The 20,776-nt window shown below is 43.1% G+C and overlaps 1 protein-coding gene and 1 pseudogene across 1 annotated transcript in view; one reads left to right on the forward strand and one right to left on the reverse strand.

Moving 5' to 3' along the window:
• ADRA1B (adrenoceptor alpha 1B) overlaps positions 1-20,776 on the reverse strand; it is a 57,068-nt gene that overhangs the window by 13,139 nt on the left and 23,153 nt on the right. The window lies entirely within an intron of this gene.
• LOC103244898 (glyceraldehyde-3-phosphate dehydrogenase pseudogene) lies at positions 5,133-10,286 on the forward strand (annotated as a pseudogene).

The raw sequence follows: 20,776 nt of genomic DNA on the forward strand, positions 1-20,776 counted from the left end.
CATCCACGGACGTCCAGGAAGTACACGGCCCCCAGCTTAAGAGTCTCTGCTCTTCTCTCTACAGATTTCCATCATAACAGTTGAACTTATTTAAGGGTTTGTCTTCCTTGTTCACAAGCTCCTTAAAGCCAGGGTCAATCTTACTCATCTTGGTTTCTCTAGCACCCAACATAGAGCTTGTCTTATAGTGAATGTGTAAAAATACTTGTGGAGCACATAACCTCCTTTTCATGTGCCTAACTCAGTATCGGGTTCATAATAGATGCTGAATAAATGGCTGTTGCCTGTATTTGATTCCTTTCTCTTCTTTACGTACCTAAATGACATTCATGTGCCAACACCCAGCTCAGTTTCCATCTCCTCCCCAAACCCTTTCTGACTGCTCCAGACTTCTTTTTTATTTACCATCAAAGTCTATAGTACATGGGTTAATCTAAAGTGCCATTGTTAGGGGGTGTGCCTCTTAACTCTTTGAGAACTGTAAAAGCTCCTTAAAAATGAGGTCTGTGTCTTGCCCTTGTAGCACAGGCCTCGGTATGCAGTCAGTGCCCATTGATTAGCACTGACTAACTGACTGACCCATTCCAACTTCCAGTAGGGGAGCTACCTTTTGGCTTAAGCCCAGAGTTGAAAGCAGATGGGATGAAATAGTTTCTGCAGCACTAAGGTTCCATCTTTGATGCCAGACTGAGTTTGTTCCATGCTTTGACCTCATTGGAAATAGCACTTTCCCTGCAGAACACTTTTAGAAACTGAGCATTGGTGGGACTTACTGTGAAGAAGCTATAAAACTTTATAAAGGGTCATAAAAGAAGACATCTATAAATGGAGATACATAGATTGCTTTTGTACAGGGAGTCTCTATCCAAGGTAACTTCAGTTTTCCCCAAATTAATCTGAAAATTCAAAACAGTCAAATTAAAATCCCAACAGGTATTTGTTGTTGTTGTTGTTGTGTGGAGAGTTAAATGATCCAAAACCAAATTTATGGAAGAATATGGAATTTGGAAGAATAACCATGAGAAAAATATCCAGATCAATGGAAATAAAGAGGGATGATAAGAGTGGGTATGAGGAAAATGGGTAAACTCAGCTCTATAAATATTAAAACTTGTCATAGAATCATAGTAATTAAAAAAATCCTAGGGCAGGAAGTGCAGAAGAAGGCAGAAGAAAGAAAGATCAATGAAATTACGTAGTTTAGAAAGAGAACCAAATATCCATGAGAATTTGATATGCCATTTCAATACTTTTGGAAAAAACAGACTGTAAGTGGTGTTGGGGCAACAGGATAGCTAGTTAAGAAAGAAATAAGGCCGGGCGCGGTGGCTCACGCCTGTAATCCCAGCACTTTGGGAGGCCGAGACGGGCGGATCACGAGGTCAGGAGATCGAGACCATCCTGGCTAACACGGTGAAACCCCGTCTCAACTAAAAATACAAAAAAAAAAACTAGCCGGGCGAGGTGGCGGGCGCTTGTAGTCCCAGCTACCCGGGAGGCTGAGGCGGGAGAATGGCGTAAACCCGGGAGGCGGAGCTTGCAGTGAGCTGAGATCCGGCCACTGCACTCCAGCCTGGGCGACAGAGCGAGACTCCGTCTCAAAAAAAAAAAAAAAAAAAAAAAAAAAAAAGAAAGAAAGAAGGCTGGATCTCCACATTATTTCTTACATTAAAATAAACTTAGGCAGATCCAATATTTTAAATATAGAAAAATTGTTAAAGTATTAAAAGACGATATAGGTATATATTTTTATAAGTATGAAATAGGAAAGACCATTTTAAGCACAGCTAAAAGTCCAGGATTTGTAAATAAGTGTATTGATGAATTTGTCTAGACATTTTTATAAGGCTGCAAACTTCAAAAACAAAAGAAGAATTGAGAGAAATATGTGTAATTCAAATGACAATAAAAGGAATGATATTTCTTTTCTTTTTTTTTGAGATGGAGTTTTGCTCTTGTTGCCCAGGCTGGAGTGCAATGGCGTGATCTTGGCTCACTATAACCTCCGCCTCCTGGGTTCAAGTGACTCTCTGGCCTCAGCTTGCTGGGATTACAGGCGCCTGCCACCATGCCCAGCTATTTTTTTTGTATTTGTAGTAGAGACGGGGTTTCGCCATGTTGACCAGGCTGGTCTCAAACTCCTCACCTCAGGTGATCCACCCGCCTTGGCCTCCCAAAGTACTGGGATTACAAGCGTCAGCCTGGCCAAGGAATGATATTTCTAATACACAAAGCTCTCTTTCAAATAAATAAGAGAAAACTCAATAGAAAACTAAATCATATGAATAAACAAATAACAAGAGTAAGTATAATTGACACCTAAAGAATTAATGAAAAAATGTAACTTTTTTTTTTTTTTTTTTTTTTGAGACAGAGTCTCTCACTCTATTGCCCAGATTGGAGTGCAGTGGCATGATCTCAGCTCACTGCAGCCTCCACCTCCTGGGCTCAAGTGATCCTCCCACCTCAGCTTCCAGAGTTGCTGAACTATGGGTGCGCACCATGGCACCCAGCTAATTTTTGTATTTTTTTGGTAGAGATGGAGTTTCACCATGTTGCCCCAGGCTGGTCTGGCACTACTGGGCTCAAGTGATCTGCCCACTTTGGCCTTTCAAAGTGCTGGGATTATGGGAGTGAGCCACCAAGCCTGGCCTGAAATTTCTTTACAAAATAAATAATGCAAAATAAAAAGCAGCAAAATAAGACTGGGGACAGTGGCTTGCGCCTGTAATTCCAGCACTTTGAGAAGCCGAGGTGGGCAGATCACTTGAGATCAGGAGTTGGAGACCAGCCTGGTCAGTGTGGCGAAACCCCATCTCTACTTAAAGCACAAAAATTAGCTGGGCGTGGTGGTGCACGCCTGTAATCCCAGATACTTGAGAGGCTGAAGCCGGAGAATTGCTTGAACCCGGGAGGTGTAGGTGGCAGTGAGCTGAGATTGCACCACTGCACTCCAGCCTGGGTGACAGAGCGAGACCCTGTCTCAGGAAAAAAAAAAAAAAAAAAGCAAAATGTTAAAATATTTTAGGTATATTTTTGTGGAAGATATTTTAAAAAGTGCTTATGCTCAATTTGGCAAGTGTGTGGGAAAACAGACATTGTCATACATTCTGGGCAGAGATGTAAATTTTGGGTGGAAAACTGGCATTATCTAATAAAACTAAAATAAGCATGACTTTTGGTCTAAGTATTTGACATTCAGGAATTTAGCCTACATAAGTATTCTTGAAAGAGAGCAAAGATGAAAGTATAAAAAATTGCAGTAATGCTTTCCATAAATAGGAAATAATTTAAAATTTTAACAATAGGGGACTGTGAAATAAACCATGTAGCATTTACATAATGAAAAACCACACATTTATTAAAATTGTAAGCTGTCAACAATGGGATGATGTCCATAACAAAATTAAGTAGCAAAAAAGCAAATTTCAGGAAAGAATGCTTAGAATGCTTTGGATTTCTCTAAAAAAACCTCTGGGTGTGTGTTTTGGTATATTTACCGCCAACAAAAAAATAAAATGTGGAAATCTGGGTGAGTATACACCAAACTCTTCATAGCTGTTATCTCTGGAATGTGTTTATGTGAACGTTTTCACATTGTATTTAAAATTCTTTTCGCAATGAACACTTTTTTTTGTTTGTTTGCTTTGAAAAGGGTCTCCCTCTGTCATCCAGGCTAGAGTGCAGTGATGTGATCATAGCTTGCTGCAGCCTTAAACTCCTGGGCTCAAGCGATTCTCCTGCCTCAGTCTTCTGAGTAGCTGGGACTACTCAGTGTCACCAGGCCTGGCCAGTTGAAAACTTTTTTGTAGATATGGAATCTCCCCTATGTTGCCCAGGCTGGACTCAAAACCTTGGGCTCAAGTGATCCTCCTGCCTCAGCCTCCCAAACTGCTGAGATTACATGCAGGAGTCATTATGCCTGGCCTCAGATATTTGGTTATCAGAGAGAGAGAGAGAGAGAGAGAGAGAGAGACAGACAGACAGAGAGAGAGAGACAGAGAGAGAGAGAAAGAGAGAGAGAGAGATTGAGGGAGAGACAAAGATTGAAAATATAGGGATGAGAAAGGAGCTAGAAGAGAACTGGTAGCTGGTAGACCTTGAAGCTAGGTCATGGCCTTTCTGGACTCCAGTTTCTCCATGTGCAAAACAAGGGGGTTGAATTAGCTACCAGGGCCCCCTCCTTCTCTGACTTTTAGCCTTGTGTTCAGCCTTTAGAGGTAGAATGGAAATTAGGGAAGAAGGTGCAGATATTTCTCCAGCCAGAGTTTCTTTGAGCCTAGGACAAACAGGACACACAACACTGGATCCCTCCTTCCTAAGCAGTAGATGAACCTGCCGGCTGGCAGAGAGGCATAGGTATCTCAGGATGAAAGGCTCTACAAGAGAATAGGGACAATTTCTAGCCTTGGGGAATCAGATGGTAAAACACTGAGATTGGACCACTTAGGCCATTAGGCTCCATGCAGTCCCTTTCATCTCTCCTCTCAGTAGCTGTGCGCTGATGTCCTTGCCCTCTTCTTTCTGACTCATCCCTTTGTTCTGTCCTTTCGCTGGTGAGCATTGAAACTTTTCCTGCATCCAAACTGATACGACAGGTTAAGGTTATGTCTGGAGCCCTGGATGGCTCACTTCTCTGGCTCAGTCTGGGACACATTCCTCCCTGAGGAGGCCACATCTGGAACTCATACCTTCCTTGACACTGGCAGCCCTCAGGGCTTCTCCAATACAGAGTGAATGATGCTGGTACACCGTCTCTAGGGTGTCTTGTCTTCTCACCAGAGCCCTTTCTTGTCTTTCTGTATCCTGAAGGCTAAGCACATTGCCTGGCATCATGAATATTGTATAATTAAATGATTAGTCTTTGCTGCTGAAGGCATGCCACTCTCCAGGTTCCAGCAAGATGAACCCTTATCTTGCTTCTCAGGCTAGGTCTACCGGCATGCCATAAATGACCCCGAAATTCCAGCCCTCAAAGGCTCCTTACAGCAGGGAAACCTTTCAGGTAGCAGTACAACTTGAAGATGTCCTGTAGGACACCCAGCTGGGTGGGCTTACTGTGGTCATACAAGAATGTTTTCTGAGAATCTCAATGAGAAAAGGTCTGAATGTGTTCAGTATTATTGCCTGTGATGGCTACATATGGTAGCCTGGATGCCAGGTGGAGGAGGCCTTCCTATTCCTTGAAAGTCAGGTGAGATTATCTCCTGTATCCCTTTCCCATAACCCTGGAAGTTCAAAGCCCTCCCTTGGAGTCTCCCAATTCCTGTTGTAGGGCAGGGACACTACCTTCCTTGTGGCCTCCCCTGACTCATGGGCTCCATTTCCCTTGGTGGCCTCCTCTGTTTGCACCACACAGAGGCAATGATTCCATGAGAGAAAAATCACCCATGCCAAGTGCAATGGAGTGATTGTCCTCCTAAAATCCATTTGTTGAAGCCCTATCCTGCAAAATGATGGTATCAGGAGGTGGGGCCTTTAGGAGGTAATTAGGTCACGAGGGTGGAGCCCTCACAAATGGGATTAATACCCTTATAAAAGAGACTCCAGAGTTCCTCCCCATCTTTCTCCCATGTAAGGCCACAACAGGAAGGCATCTGTCTGCAACTTGGAAGAGAGCCCTCACCAGAACCTGACCATACCAGCACCCTGATTTCGGGCTTCCAGCTTCCAGAACTGTGAGGAATAAATTTCTGTTGTTGATAAGCCACCTGATCTACGGTACCTTGTTACAGTAGCCAGAGCTGATGCAGACACCAAGCATGGAGGAGAACTATTGATGCGGGTCTTCCTGACCCCCTTCTTGTGCATTCCCATCTCTGCCCTTCTCCCTTTCCCTCCCAGTTTGCTCCAGGAGTTCCAAATTCATATAAATGTCTTTTGTTACTTTTCTTATGTCTCTTTTCAGGCAAGCATTTCTGTCCTGTCTACTGGCAACTTTGGTGTCAGCCTTGTTGAGGGGTAGCCGGGGAGAGAGAGTTCGTAATGGTAATGGTAGAAAATGGCTTTCATTTTCTTTCTTTCTTTTTTTTCACCAGCTCTTTTTATGTAGATAAATGTTCCATTCTCAATTTGGCATAGGTTTTGGATTATTGCCCTCAGCAGGAGGTCCCCGAGCTTTGCTCGCCTTCACCACAAGTCTGTATTGAACATCTCTTAGATGCCTGCATCTGATCAAGGAGATTAACACTGATTCGAGAGACAAGGAGATTTCACTATTATTCAGTCCTCACAAGCCTATAGGGTGGGTATAATTATTAGCCCATTTTATAGATGAAACAATGACAGCTCAGTCTGATTAAGGAACTTGCTCAAGATTACACAACGGTAGAGACAAGCTTCAGTTTGAGGCCTGACCAGAGCTACTGACCCTTCTACCACCCCAGTGCTGATTGCCACAGACTGGAGACTTGTGACTCCCTTGGAACATTCAGTGTGGGAGTGTGTAGAAGAAGATGAGGAGGTGCTGGTTACACACAGGGATGGAGAGATGTGTGGTGGGGATAGTTTGGAAAGGAGGAATTATTTGACATTGCCACTATCTTTTTTTTTATTTTTTATTTTTCTGAGACAGAGTCTTATTCTGTTGCCCAGGCTAGAGTGCAGTGGCATGATTGGCTCACTGCAACCTCCACCCCACCAGGTTCAAGTGATTCTCCTGCCTCAGTCTCCCGAGTAGCTGGGATTACAGGTGTGCACTATCACTCCCAGCTAATTTTGTATTTTTAGTAGAGACAGGGTTTTGCCATCTTGGCCAGGCTAGTCTCGAATTCCCGACTCAGGTGATCCACCTGCCTTGCCCTCCCAAAGTGCTGGGATTACAGATGTGAGCCACCACACCCAGCTCTTGACATTGTCACTTTCAAAGAAGGTTCCTATAAAAGTGATTCCATATTCACATGTTTTGCAGACGTAGGAGCTGGAAGGGCAGAAAATAGCATCCCCTCTGTGTAACTGCAACAGGGCAAGTGTGTTTCAGAAACCCTGTAACGTAAGAAGCTTATTCAGCTCTTGAGAGGGGACGCCTGGCTTCTTTTATGCAGTGTCCTGATTACAGAGAAGGTGGAGAATGTGTACTGATTCTCACAATAATTAGAAATGGAGTCGGTCTTTATGACAAAATCCAAAGAAAAACACAGAGGATGGTGGGGATCTGAATTTTATAACAATAACAACTATAATAATAGTAGTTACTGTGTACGGAGAGCTTATAGGTGGCAAGCACTGTAATAACTCCTAACATGCACCTCTCATTCGTACCGAAAACAATTCTATGTGGGCGATGCAATTAACTGTCCCCATTTTACAGATGTTGAAATCAACACTTACATAAGAGAAGTAATTTGCTCAAAGTCATGGAGCTATCTCCATTCAAATCATGAGCTCCTGCTCTCCCATCTGCTGCTGTTTTAAGTTGGTGAGGTGGGCCACTAGGAAGCCAAGGACAGTAGTTTCCCCCTTATCCACAGTTTTGCCATCCATGCTTTCAGTTACCTGAGGTCAACTGCAGTCCAAAAATATTACATACAATAAGATGTTTTGAGAGAGCGAGCAAGACCATGTTCAGATAGCTTTTATTTCAGTATATTGTTACAATCATCCTATTTTCTTCTTCTTCTTAATCTCATACTGTGCCTAATTTATAAATTAAGCTTTATTGTAGATATGTATGCATAGGAAAAAACATAGTGTATATAGGGTTAGGTACTATCTATGGTTTTAGGCATCCACTGGGGGTCTTGCAACATATCCCCCAAGAATAAAAAGGGCCTCCTGTACCAAAAGGCAATTTAAGAAAGTGTAGCAGATTCCACAGGGGACTGGAAAGTGCAGGGAATAAGCGTTTGACTGTGAATACACTAGTTTTCAGATAACTCATTTTCCCAGCCAAATCCAGGAGAAACTGTAATAATTTAGAATTGAATAGTCATCCTTCTGCCATCTCCAGGCCTCATGAAAGTAAGTTCTGGGCCTCCAAGAAGGTGGAGGGAGAAGAGATGCCTAACTCACAAATCCTTCCATGATCTGTGGATGAGCAATGCCAAGAACAAAAGTGAGAGGACAGAGCAAAGAGTGAGTTTTCAAAGGATGGAAAATATAAGTAGGGATGGAAAGATAGAACTAAGCCAGACAATAAAAGGGCACAACAGCCCTTGCTTCCCTCACCACTCTGCTACATATTTCTGACTGGGATGAGGTGATTTTGTGCACAGTGAGACCCCAAAGGTGGCTATGGGTGGGTAGCCAGGCCAGGGCAGCTCAGGTTCCAGCCTGAGGAGCAGACTGCATTCTTTGCCCCTGCCTCACCGTGGTCTGGTCTATCTATCCAGACTGAGCTAAATTCTCCACTAGGGGCTCTCTGCTCCTCCCGTTTGACAGACAGCCGCATCTTCTCGTGCATTGTCAGACGCATCCCTGAGACACCGTGAAGGCTGGAGTCAATGGATTTGGACATATTGGTCACCTGGTCACCAGGGCTGCTTTTAACTGTGGTAAAGTGGATATGTTGCCATTACTGACCCTTCATTGACCTCATCTACATGGTTTACATGTTCAAGTATGATTCCACCTGTGGCAAATTCCATGGCACTGTCAAGACTGAAAAAGGGAAGCTTCTCATCAATGGAAATCCCATCACCATCTTTCAGGAGCAAGATCCCTCCAAAATCAAATAGGATGATGCTGGTGCTGAATATGTTGTGAAGTCCACAAGCATCTTTTACCATGGAGAAGGCTGGGGCTGACTTGCAGGGAGGACCTAAAAGGGTCATCATCTCTGCCCTCTCTGCTGACGCCCCCATGTTTGTGATGGGCATGAACCACAAGAAGTATGACAACAAACTCAATATTGTCAACTATACCTCCTGCACCACCAACTGCTTAGTGCCCTGGACAGGGTCATCCATGACAACTTTGGTATTGTGGAAAGATTCATGACCACAGTCCACGCCATCACTGCCACCCAGAAGATTGTGGATGGCCTCTCCGGGAAACTGTGGTGTGACAACTGCGGGGCTCTCCAGAACATCATCCCTGCTTCTACTGACACTGCCAAGGCTATGGGCAGGGGTCATCTCTAAGCTGAACAAGAAGCTCACTGACATGGCCTTCTGTGTCCCCATCAACAATGTATCAGTCATGGGCCTCACCTGCCGTCTAGAAAAACTTGCCAAATATGATGACATCAAGAAGGTGGTGAAGTGAGCATCAGAGGGCCCCCTCAAGGGCACCTGGGGCATCACTGAGCACCAGGTTGTCTCCTCCGACTTCAACAGAGACACCCACTCCTCCACCTTTGATGCTGGGGCTGGCATTGCCCTCAATGACCACTTTGTCAAGCTCATTTCCTGGTATGACAATGAATTTGGCTACAGCAACAGGGTGGTGGACCTCATGGCCCACATGGCCTCCAAGGAGTAACAGCCCTGGACTACCAGCCCCAGTGAAAGCATGAGAAAAAGAGAGGAGCCCTGACTGCTGGGGAGTCCCTGACACACTCAGTCCCCCACCACACTGAGACTCTTCCCTCCTCACAGTTTCCATGCAGACTCCCTGAAGAGGGAGGGGCCTAGGGAGCCCCACCTTGTCATGTACCATCAATAAAGTCCCCTGTGCTCAGCCAAAAAATGAAAAAAATCTCCCCTAGGGTCGCCCAAAAGGGCAGAGCACTTAAGCTTGCTAATTCCTCTGTCCACCTCCTTCCTTGCAAGCTGCAACCAGGTGTTTCACCCCTAATCCTGAAATGTCACTGAACCTCAATGGATTATTACAAAAAACTGCCCTGACGGATCATTACTAAAAACTGCCCCATTCCTGCCAGGGAACATGTGCTCTGGTCAAGGAGGGCTCACAGAAAGACCTGCCTGGCACAACAGCATTCAGAGCAGATGGACGGGCGAGGCCCTGGACCTCACTCTCTCGTCCCTGCTTGCCCTGATCCACTGCTTGTGACAGGAGGGGAGTGGGTAGGGTTGGTGGAGGCTTGACTGATCTGGGACAAGGCTTTGCAAGCCATAAAGGAGCAGGATGCAAGGGGAGATAATGAAAAACGCCAGCATGTGAAGAAGTGCATTTGGCAAGAGAATCCAACACTTACTCTTCTGAGGTTGCTGAAGTGCACAAATGGAGGCAGGCTGGTGCCGGCCGGTCCATCTGCTCTGAGATCTTGCTGATCTTAGTGGAGGACAGCATGACCTCAGGAGAGAGTCTTGACCTAGGTACCTCCCACTACATGGCAAATACACTGTTATAGTGCCTGGGTGTTTCATTCCAGTGTCTCCTGATCTGGTTCCTTATGCTTCAGGATTGTTAAAAAGAACAATCTGGCAAAACCAGCATTTGAAGAATGAGTGTATTAGTCCTGCTTTTAGTTTTAGGTCTCATGTTGTTGATGCATCAATCCTCTGGCAGCCCAGAAGTTCTTTTTCTTTTCTTTTTTTTTTTAGATAGGGTCTCACTGTGTTGTCCAGGCTGGAGTGAAGTGGCAGGCTGGAGTGAAGTGGTGCGATCTCAGTTCACTGCAAGCTCCACCTTCTGGGTTCACGCCATTCTCCCGTGTCAGTTTCCCAAGTAACTGGGACTACAGGTACCCACCACCACCCCCAGCTAATTTTTTGTATTTTTAGTAGAGACGGGGTTTCACTGTGTTAGCCAGGATGGTCTCGATCTCCTGACCTCATGATTCACCCACCTCGGCCTCCCAAAGTGCTGGGATTACAGGTGTGAGCCACCACACCGGGCCAAGCCCAGAAGTTCTTAATGGTGTTTGTGAACCACTGAAAAATAAAAGGTTATTTGATGTGCATATGTACATTTTCTGCGTAGCTGTTTCATAGCTTCCCTCAGATTCCCAAAAGCACCCATGTACCAAAAAAAAGGATATGAGCCATTGATTTAGAGAAAGTCACTGTTTTGATCAGGAACCATGTTGCATGCATGCTCTAAAAGCGTGAATGAGCTATCAGAAGATTGGGCTTCATTTTTCCCTAATGAACAATACAAATTGGGTAGTACCCCATGTTGGTGATGATGTGAGTGAATGGGCATTCATATATTGAGGGTGGGCGTATACATTGGAATATGCTTTCTGGAGGGTAATTGAGTAAGGCGATTCAAAAGCCTTACGGTTTTATGTATTTAGTTTCCCTGAAATTACAATTTTAAGAATTTGTCTTAGTGGGTAAGTGTGTTAGCTCTGCAGTCAGACTGACTTGAATTAAATTTTAACATCACTACTTATTATCTACATCACTGTGGGCAAGTTACTTAACCTCTCTCTAGGACTCAGTTCCCTCATCTATAGAACGGAGATGATATTATTTATCCATAGGATTCTTAGAAGGGTTAAATGAGATAATACACGCAAAACACTTAGTATAGTATCTGGGACAAAATAAATACTCAATAACTGCTATTATTATTTAGATACAAGGATTTTATTGGCACATTATTTATCAGAAGTAAAAATTGGAAACAACGCCAAGTATTCAACATAAGTGACTGGCTTAATGACACATACAATTCAACCAGGAAAAGTTAACTAAGTGAATATGATTAGAAACGTGTTCATAATATGTCAAAAGACAAGAACAGATTACAAAACAGTACATTTGATATCATGCCATAGAAAAATGGCTGAATAAATATGTTTTCAACATTTCAGTGGTTATGTTTAAGGGGTGGCTTTTTATGATCTTTTTTGTTTTTCTGATTCTTTTAAATTTTCTACAATGAAAACACGTGTATAACTTCTTGTAATAAAACATAACTAACCCAATAAAAGTTACTTTTTGAAAACATGATGACTGATCTCTGTTGAAAAATGCTTTGTGGCTTTGAGTCATCATATCTGTGAAGGTTCCTTTCTTCATGTTGAAATGAGAGTTATATTTTCTTTCCTTGTTGAGACACCAGGAAACTCAAATGAAAGGGTGAACATAAAGTGCTTTGTGAAGGGCGGTGCATGGCATGTGTGAAAAGGTCCAACTTCTTAACCTGTGGAGCTTTCACAGAATAATGTGTGCTGTAATGCAGGAGAACTCTGGAAGCCCTGTTGTCCAGACTTAGAGAACATGCCTCCAGCTCTGGGTCAAAGGCCTGTTATGATTAACTCCAGGGAAGTGGTATGGATTGAGAATGAAGGTACAGAGACTTTCAGCTATGAAAATTGGTCTGTGGTCAGGATCCCAAGTTTAATCTCTGTGAAACCGATGGGCCAGTGTGGCCATGCTTACTAATTAGACAGCAGCAATGTAATTGGTCAATTCCCTTCATGATGCAAACCCAAAGAATCTGGGGACAGCTTGAGCTTGGAAGAGTTTGCAGAAAGCCAGAAAATGTGAATCCCTGTCCCAGAGATGTTAGCATGGTTAATTCTAAATTGCTGTGCTAATTGCTGGCTCCTTTCTCAATAACGGATAATATGGTGTTGCAACGTAGCTCCCGTGTCCCTTACGTGGCCAGACTCTAGGCTGGAGAGATTTAAATTGTGCTCATTCATTTCTTTCCTGGATTTACAGCAAGGATTCAACGTCATTAAGCTTAAAGAGTCTTTGCTTTCTGGAAAGAAGCAAAGTCATAGCCAGGTCCCCCATTTCATTTATGAATAGCTTTAGCGTTAATTTGAAAGCCAGTGTATTGATAAAAAGAATGTAAAAGGGAAACCATTAAAAGAAATGAGGCTTATTGCAACAACCAAGTATTGAGGCCAACACTTCAATCTATTTCCTGCAGATCAAATGAAAAAAAGTGCTATAGAGGCTGCACTGGTTGAGTGAAATAAGCATGGGATTTGGTGGCAGACAGAGCTAGTTGCAAGTTCAGCTCTGCCACTTAGGAGCCCTGAGAACTTGGGTCAATTATTTTACCTTTCTGAGCCATGGTTTTCTTTTCTTTTCTTTTCTTTTCTTTTCTTTTCTTTTCTTTTTCTTTTTTTTTTTTTTTTTAAGATGGAGTCTCACTCTGTTGCCCAGGTTGGAGTGCAGTGGTGTGATCTCGGCTCATTGCAACCTCTGCCTCCTGGGTTCAAGCAATTCTCCCTGCCTCAGCCTCTGGAGTAGCTGGGATTACAGGCATCCACACCACGCCTGGCTAAATTTTCTATTATTTAGTAGAGATAGGGTTTCGCCATGTTGACCAGGCTGGTCTTGAACTCCTGACCTCAGGTGATCTGCCCACCTTGGCCTCCCAAAGTGTTGGGATTACAGGCATGAGCCACCACACCCAGCCAACCATGGTTTTCTCATTTGTACAGTGGAGAGAATTATGCCATCCTCAAAGGGCTGTGAAGATTAAATAAGATAACATACTGAAACACCTAGCTCAGGGACATCATAAGTGCTCAGTAAATATTAGTTCTCCACCAGTGTCTTGCCTTCTGAACAAAGCCCTGAAATCATGTCTTTGTTCGATGATACAAACTCATGTGTCTTAATACTACACTCTGTGCCATTAGATTTCTAGATGATCCTAGACAAGGTAACCTGCAGGCTTTCCAGAATCTATGCCATGTTTATGTGTGAGCTCTGATTCTTAAGAGAGGGCACAATAGAATCTGAGCATATTCAATATTTACTATAATTTTAATTGTTTTCATAATATACATCACAGAATACAAAATTCAAATCATCTTGGCTGGTGTTATCAGAAATCTCTGATTGCAGAGGGCATGCAACTAGGTTTAGAAAAAGAGGTCATGAGATAAGCAAGACTGAGAATATGGATTTACAGAATGTCATTGTGCAAAACACATGTCACACACACACTTGGAATGCCAGAGATGGGCTGGAAGGAGAAATGGGGAGGCTTTGCAGTTACTGATAATCTTTTCTTTCTTATTTTGGGTGCTGCTTACCGGGATGTGTTCATTTTGTGAGTACTGACACGGCCGTCCCTTCTGATTGGTGCTCTTTTCTGTTTGCATGTCATAATTCAATAAAAAGTTTATTTAAAGAGAAATAAGTGTCACATAGTTTGTATGCATTCAGCATGGGGTGGGATAAATCCTGGAGAAGCCTCATGTCAATTTACCAGGGAATTCCCTGTAAATCCTGGATCAGGCTTTTTCCTGGATGGTCTAGATTTTCATAGGTAAGAACAGAATGCAATCCAAAGTTACCATCATGTATTCTGGACCATGGCTGAGCCTCACAACTGGCCTCCCTGTCTCTACCCTTAAGCCTCTACAATCCATTCTCCACTTACCCGATGAAGTCTTTAAAAACAGAAATCGGATTACATTATTTCCCTTTCCAAAACCCTCCTGTGATTTTCAATAGCATGTAGAGAAAATGCTGAACTTTCTATCATGACCTACAAGGCCTCACAGGATATCCATGCTTCCTTCCTGTCTGACGTCATCTGCCACCTCTCTCCTCCTCCCTCTGTGCAGTCCAGCACTCTGGCTGCCATTTTCCATGTCACCCATGTCACATGCATTTCTGTCTTAGGGACTTTGCATTTACTGTCCTTGCTGCCTGGAATGCTTTCCCCTCAGATTCCTGCAGGGCTGTCTCCTTCTAGTCACTCAGGTTTCAGCCCATGATCTCAAAGAGCAGCTTTCTCTCTTTTTTCTTCCCTTAGTTTTATTTATTTATTTATTTTTAGGCAGAGTCTTGCTCTGTTGCCCAGGCTGGAGTATAATAGCGCGATCTGGGCTCACTGCAACCTCCGCCTCCCGGGTTGAAGCAATTCTCCCACCTCAGCCTTCTGAGTAGCTGGGGATACAGGCATGCGCCACCACGCCTGGCTAATTTTTGTATTTTTAGTAGAGGCGGGGTTTCACCATGTTGGCCAGACTGCTTTCGAACTCCTGACCTCAAGTGATTGTCTTGGCCTCCCCAAGTGCAGGGATTACAGGCGTGAGCCACCGAACCCAGCCCTCTTTTTTCTTATAATTAATTATTTTCTTTTTCAATCAGCTTCCTCAGGTTGAGCTCATGCTTTTTTTTTTTTTTTGATCATCACGGCCTGCTCCTCTCTAGCACACCACTTCATCTTATTTCCTCTATAGTATCTGCAGTTATCTGATATCACATGTTTATTTAAATGTATGATTTGTCCATGCCCACCCCTCAGGACTGTAAGCTTCATGGAGGCAGAGGCTTTGCCTGTTTTTTTCACTCTTGTATCTGCAGTGCCTTGAAGAGTACCCGAGACGGAGAAGGTACTTAATAGATATCTGACTGTGTGATCTTTACAGGCCTCTCACTCTCTGAATTTCAATTTCCATATCTGTAAATTTAGGCTAATAACAAGCTTCTCCCCCCGCCCCACCTCCCCCAGGGTTGTTGTAAAGATTGAAGGAGGTAACATATATGAAGCACTTAGCACAGTGCCTGGCACATGGTACAAATGGTGGCTGTGTTCCCTGGGTGCTAACTGTAAAGCATTTTTAATTTTTTATGCCCACCAGAATCCTCTCTCATTCATTCATCATGAACAAGCAATCATCTTTTATTAGGGGCCCTTTGACAAGATGGTAACACAGCCTGTCAAGAGACCAGGTTTCACAGCACCATTCTGATGTTTCTTTGGCTAAGTGTTAGCCTTTCTCTGTGTGATGTACAATAATTAACTGATTAACAGAGACCTTGTGCTACTTCAGATCGTTCTTTAAAAGGCACTGCGGATGGAATTTGTATCTAGAATAATGAGTAGCCTGCAGGACACTGCACCACGGTCAGACAGGTAATAAACGAAAGCACAGGAGCACGACACTCCGGCCAGGAGCCAGTGGCCAGCGAGAAAGCTCTCTGCTGTAACAAATGGGGCCATTTGTTCCTGGGGCATCCTGAGTAAATTGGTATCTTTAGAAGAGTTTTGTTAAAAAACAAAAAAACTCTGCCTGAAATGTTCAGAAGGAAACAGGGCCTGCCACTTTAAGAATCTGAGTTCGTAAAGGTGAAAGTGGCCTCTGTAAGGTATGATGTAAATAAATGCGGAAATCTTGGGTAAGGTACCTCACTGAATGGTAAAGAGGTATTGGTTTTAAAGGAGGAGAGAACCAAGAAGAATAAAACTGGGGTGTGAGAATGTGTGTGTGTGTGTGTGTGTGTGTGTGTGTGTGAGAGAGAGAGAGAGAGAGAGCCAATTGTGGTAGTCGGTCAGTCACCCAGGTAACAATATACTGATTGGAAGGAAATCATCACAAAATTTTAGTTACAAAATGAGAAAATGTTCCATTGTGTTCCTTTAAAATTTTATCTTTTCTTCCTATGATCTGAGGAAGAAAAGATTGGGAAAAAATCAAATGAAAAGCAAATCTCTTTCTCTCCCCAACCCCTGAAAAAAAAATCCCCTAAGTAGGTCACACACAGTATCCTCAATCATCTCAGCAGAGGCTCAGCCTACAGCAAGCATAAAAGAATTTCGAGGCGTTACCTAGATAGATCTGATTAGGGAGAGATGCTGACGGGTGACACAGGGTAGAAGTCATTAGACTAATGATCTTTAATCAGGTTGGAGTTGGGGAGTTAGGGACATTCATTTTCTGGGGTTCTTTCATCGGGGTCTTAAACTAGAGGAACTGGCCTCTTGGGTTTATTTGCAGCCCTAGAGAGTTCAGAGCTAAGCAAAGTTTAAGAGGTAAGTTTATTTCTTTGGGAGAATATGAGAGCTCAATTTACAAACAGAAAAAGTACCTCATTATAGTTAGGTAGTTTATATCATTGAAACTTGTTCTGCATTATATTTCTCTTTATCCTCCACTGAGATGATCTAATTTATTTATTTATTTATTTATTTATTTATTTATTTATTTTTGAGACAGAGTCTTACTTTGTCACCCAGGCTGGAGTGCAGTGGTGCGATCTCACCTCACTGCAAACTCTGCCTCTCGAGTTCAAGTGATTCTCCTGCCTCAGCCTCCCGAGTAGCTGGGATTACAAGTGTACGCCACCAAGCCTGGCTAATTTTTGCATTTTTAGTAGAGATGGGGTTTCACCATGTTGGCCAGGCTGGTCTTGAACTCCTGACCTTAGCTGATTCGCCCACCTTGACGTCCCAAAGATGATCTAATTTATGTTTTGATTTTAATAAAGAAAGCATTACAAATTATTAATTACGTATGTAATAAATGAATACTTTTAAAAATTAAGAACAATTTTTTTGACTACCATCCCTAATTTCATATCCCTCCTTTATGGGAACTGTTTTCATCTTTTTGGTGTATTACCTTCCAGTTTTTTTCTATGTATTTCCATACATATACTTATAGAAAATAGAATATTTGGGATTTAAAAAATGTAACATTTCATACTATATGCAATGCTCTGAAACTTGTTTCTCCCCCCAACAATTTGTCTTTTTTATGTGTTTGTAGAGGCGGGGGTCTCACTGTGTTGCACAGACTGGTCTGGAACTCCTGGGCTCAAGTGATCCTCCTGCCTTAGCCTCCCAGAGTGGTGGGATTACAGGTGTGGCCAGTCAACAATTTATCTTAAAGATCTTTTTAAATTAGTATCCAGATCTAATTCATTCCTTCTAACTGCTGGATCACAGTCCACTGTATGAATGTGTGAGAGTTTATTTCCTTACCTGCTTATGGATAGACATATAGGTTGTTTCCCAATTAGAACAGTATTTTTTTTACAAAAAGTCATATTGAGCTATATAATTCCCATACCATACATTTATCTTTTTTAAGTGTCCAATTTAGCAGTTTTTAGTAACTCACAAAGTTGTACACCAACCCCACTATCTAATTACAGAACATTTTCATCACCCCCTAAAGAAACCCAGTACCCAGCCAGGCACAGTGGCTCACGCCTGTAATCCCAGTACTTTGGGAGGCTGAAACGGGCCGATCACGAAGTCAGGAGATCGAGACCATCCTGGCTAACACGGTGAAACCCCATCTCTACTAAAAATACAAAAAATTAGCCGGGCGTGGTGGCGGGCGCTTGTAGTCCCACCTACTCGGGAGGCTGAGGCAGGAGAATGGCGTGAACCTGGGAAATGGAACTTGCAGTGAGCCGAGATCGCACCACTGCACTCCAGCCTGGGCGACAGAGTAAGACTCTGTCTCAAAAAAAAAAAAAAAAAGAAACCCAGTACCCATTAGCAGTCATCTCATTTCCCCTTCTCCTCAGTCTCTGCGAACACTCATCTACATTCTTTCTCGGTGCATTTGCCTATTTTGGACATTTTGTTTTAACAGAATTATATGACAAAATGTGATCTTTTGTGTTTGGCTTCTTTCCCTTAGCGTATCAGTTTCAAGGTTCATCCGTGTTGCAGCATGTATCCGTACTTTGTTCTTTTTTCTTTGGCCAAATAACGTTCCATTGTATGGATATACCACATTTTGCATATCTGTTCTTCAGCAGGTGGACATTTGAGTTATTTCCTCCTTTTGGCCATTAGGAGTAATGCTGCTGTGAACATCTGTGTGCAAGTTTTTGTGTGAGGACATGTTTCCAATTCTCTTCTGTGTATACTAGGAGTGGGACTACCAGGTCATTAGGCAACTCTTTGTTTAACTTTTGAGGATCTACCAAACTGTTTTTCGAAGTGGCTGTGCCCTTCTACATTGCCATAGATGTGAGTTTTTAGAACAAGAACAAGGAAGAATATGTTCATGGGCCAAATGGATGTGTTTATTCTTGAGACATCTCAGCCATATTTGGAGCAAGCTGAAAAACAACTCAGCACTCTTCAGCAGAACTTTCTGTGATAATGAAAACGTTCTAAATCTGTGCTGTCCAATATGGTAGCCACTAGCCACGTGTAGCTGTTTAACACTTGCAAGGCGACTCCTGTGGCCGAGGAACTGCATTTTTAATTTTAATTAATTTAAATATGATTGTACTCATCTGTTCAGTGGCTACGGTATCGGATAGCTCAGTACTTATTCTCTCCTGTATGTAAAGACCAACAGAACCCAAAAGGTCACCATAAAGATACCAGAGAAGTGATCCACCTTCTAGTATGCACCTTGCAACTCCAAGTTAGCTCTTGTCACAGACATCACAGAGAAGAAATTCAGAGAAGAAATTAAACCAGAATTGAGAAGGAATTATACCAGAATTGTACCACACTGAAATTCAGGTAACTCCCAACTTTTGCAGAATTATGCTTGGAAAGTTGGCATTTCATGTATCTCCTTTTAGCTTACCAGTTTAAAGAACTATCTTTATATTATTTTGTTTCTTTGTACAAGAGCAATTCATGCTCACTACAGAGAAGCATGAAAAGAAAATAAAAACTATCACAGATAATTGCTGCTAAAATCTTGGGTGTGTGTGTGTATGTTTAACTGTGTGTATATGCATGTGTGTGTGTATGTGTATGTGTGTGTGTGTGTGTGTATATATACTGTTAAAGAAAACGTTATTTAATGATCCTTCTTAAAGCACAGTAAAGAAGACTTTATTTAGAACCATTGAGATAGGTATAGGAACTACTGCAATGGGCTTTGCAGTGGGGGAGACAGACTGGGCTCAGCTGTGAATACAGAATAAGCAAGTGGGAATTTATGGCCAAGGAAAAGGGTTGGGGGCAGTGGATGGAAAATTACTAAGAGAAAACATCAGGAGTAAGGGTGATTCTGGCTAATCCGAACTAACAGGGTTCTTGCTGAAGGCAGACCAGGGTAATCACATGTCAACTGGGGGGATGCTGGAGGATAAGAGGCCTGATCAGATACTAAGAGTGATTAGATATTGAGATTGATTAGATATTTATGTGGGTGGTTCTTTCTGAACTGACTCACCATGGTTCTTCCCAAAACTGGGTTTTACAAAGAAGTGCACAGATAAGTCTAGAAGAAGATTCAGGAGCTGGACTAAAGTTTGATCAAGCAAAGTCTTTGTCAGTACACACAGAATTCAACTATATTTCGGCTTTGGTAGAAGAGCGGAAGTGACGTTGGAATCAATCTTGTTCCTTCCTCACAGTTCCTCTTTACAGTTCTGATCAGATTTCATTCACTTACTGAGTTCTCCCTATGCCAGGCCCATGCTGGGTGAGACCCAGTCTCCTGGGAGAGATGGACATCAAAAAGCCCAGTGTGACAAGGCTCTGATGGGCATGGAGTGAGGACAGAGAAAGCACAGGAGAGAGAGTAGCCACTGCCTGAGGAATCGTGGAAGACAGCAAAGGAGATGTTACATTTGAGCTGGAGGAATTCACTGTGCAGAGGAGAGAAGGAAGGGTGTTACAGGCAGAGGGAATTGGACTGGCGAAGGCTTGGGGCATGACAGAGCCAGGTGTGTTCTGGGAAAGGAGAATGCTCCTGTGTGGCTGGAGGAGCAGTAGCAGGGGCCACGTGTGATTGCCTGCCTTACTGTCTTTTAATTCTCTTATCACCCCAATGAGGTAAGTAAAATGTCATCCCTGTCTTGCAGAAAAAATGGGAGCTGAGAGAAGTTAAGTAACTTGCCTGAGGTTGCACAGCTAGTAAGGGACAGGGCCGAGATTCTGATCTGTTTGAGCACAAAACCCTATCTTGGGAGATGAGGTAGGTTAGATTCCATTTGTGAAGAGTCTTTTCTGTCACACTCAGAAGTTCAGAAGTTACCCTGGGGTAATTCAGCAGGGTACCAGCTTGAGCGGATCTGTGCTCTAGGAAGATCTTTGTGGCAGCAAAGCAAAGACAGTTTGTAAGCAGGTCAGCAATTCACCTTGGGCTGAACTATCCTCAGTGCATTGCACGTGCACGCGCACGAGCGCGCACACACATACACACACACACTCTCTCTTTCTCTCTCTCTCTCTCTGTCCTTCAAAGAAAGGAGCCTCTGAGAATCCAGCACTCTTTGTTTCCCTCTTCCTTCTC

Source organism: Chlorocebus sabaeus, chromosome 23 (genome assembly GCF_047675955.1).
Source record: "Chlorocebus sabaeus isolate Y175 chromosome 23, mChlSab1.0.hap1, whole genome shotgun sequence".
NCBI classification, from domain to species: Eukaryota; Metazoa; Chordata; class Mammalia; order Primates; family Cercopithecidae; genus Chlorocebus; species Chlorocebus sabaeus.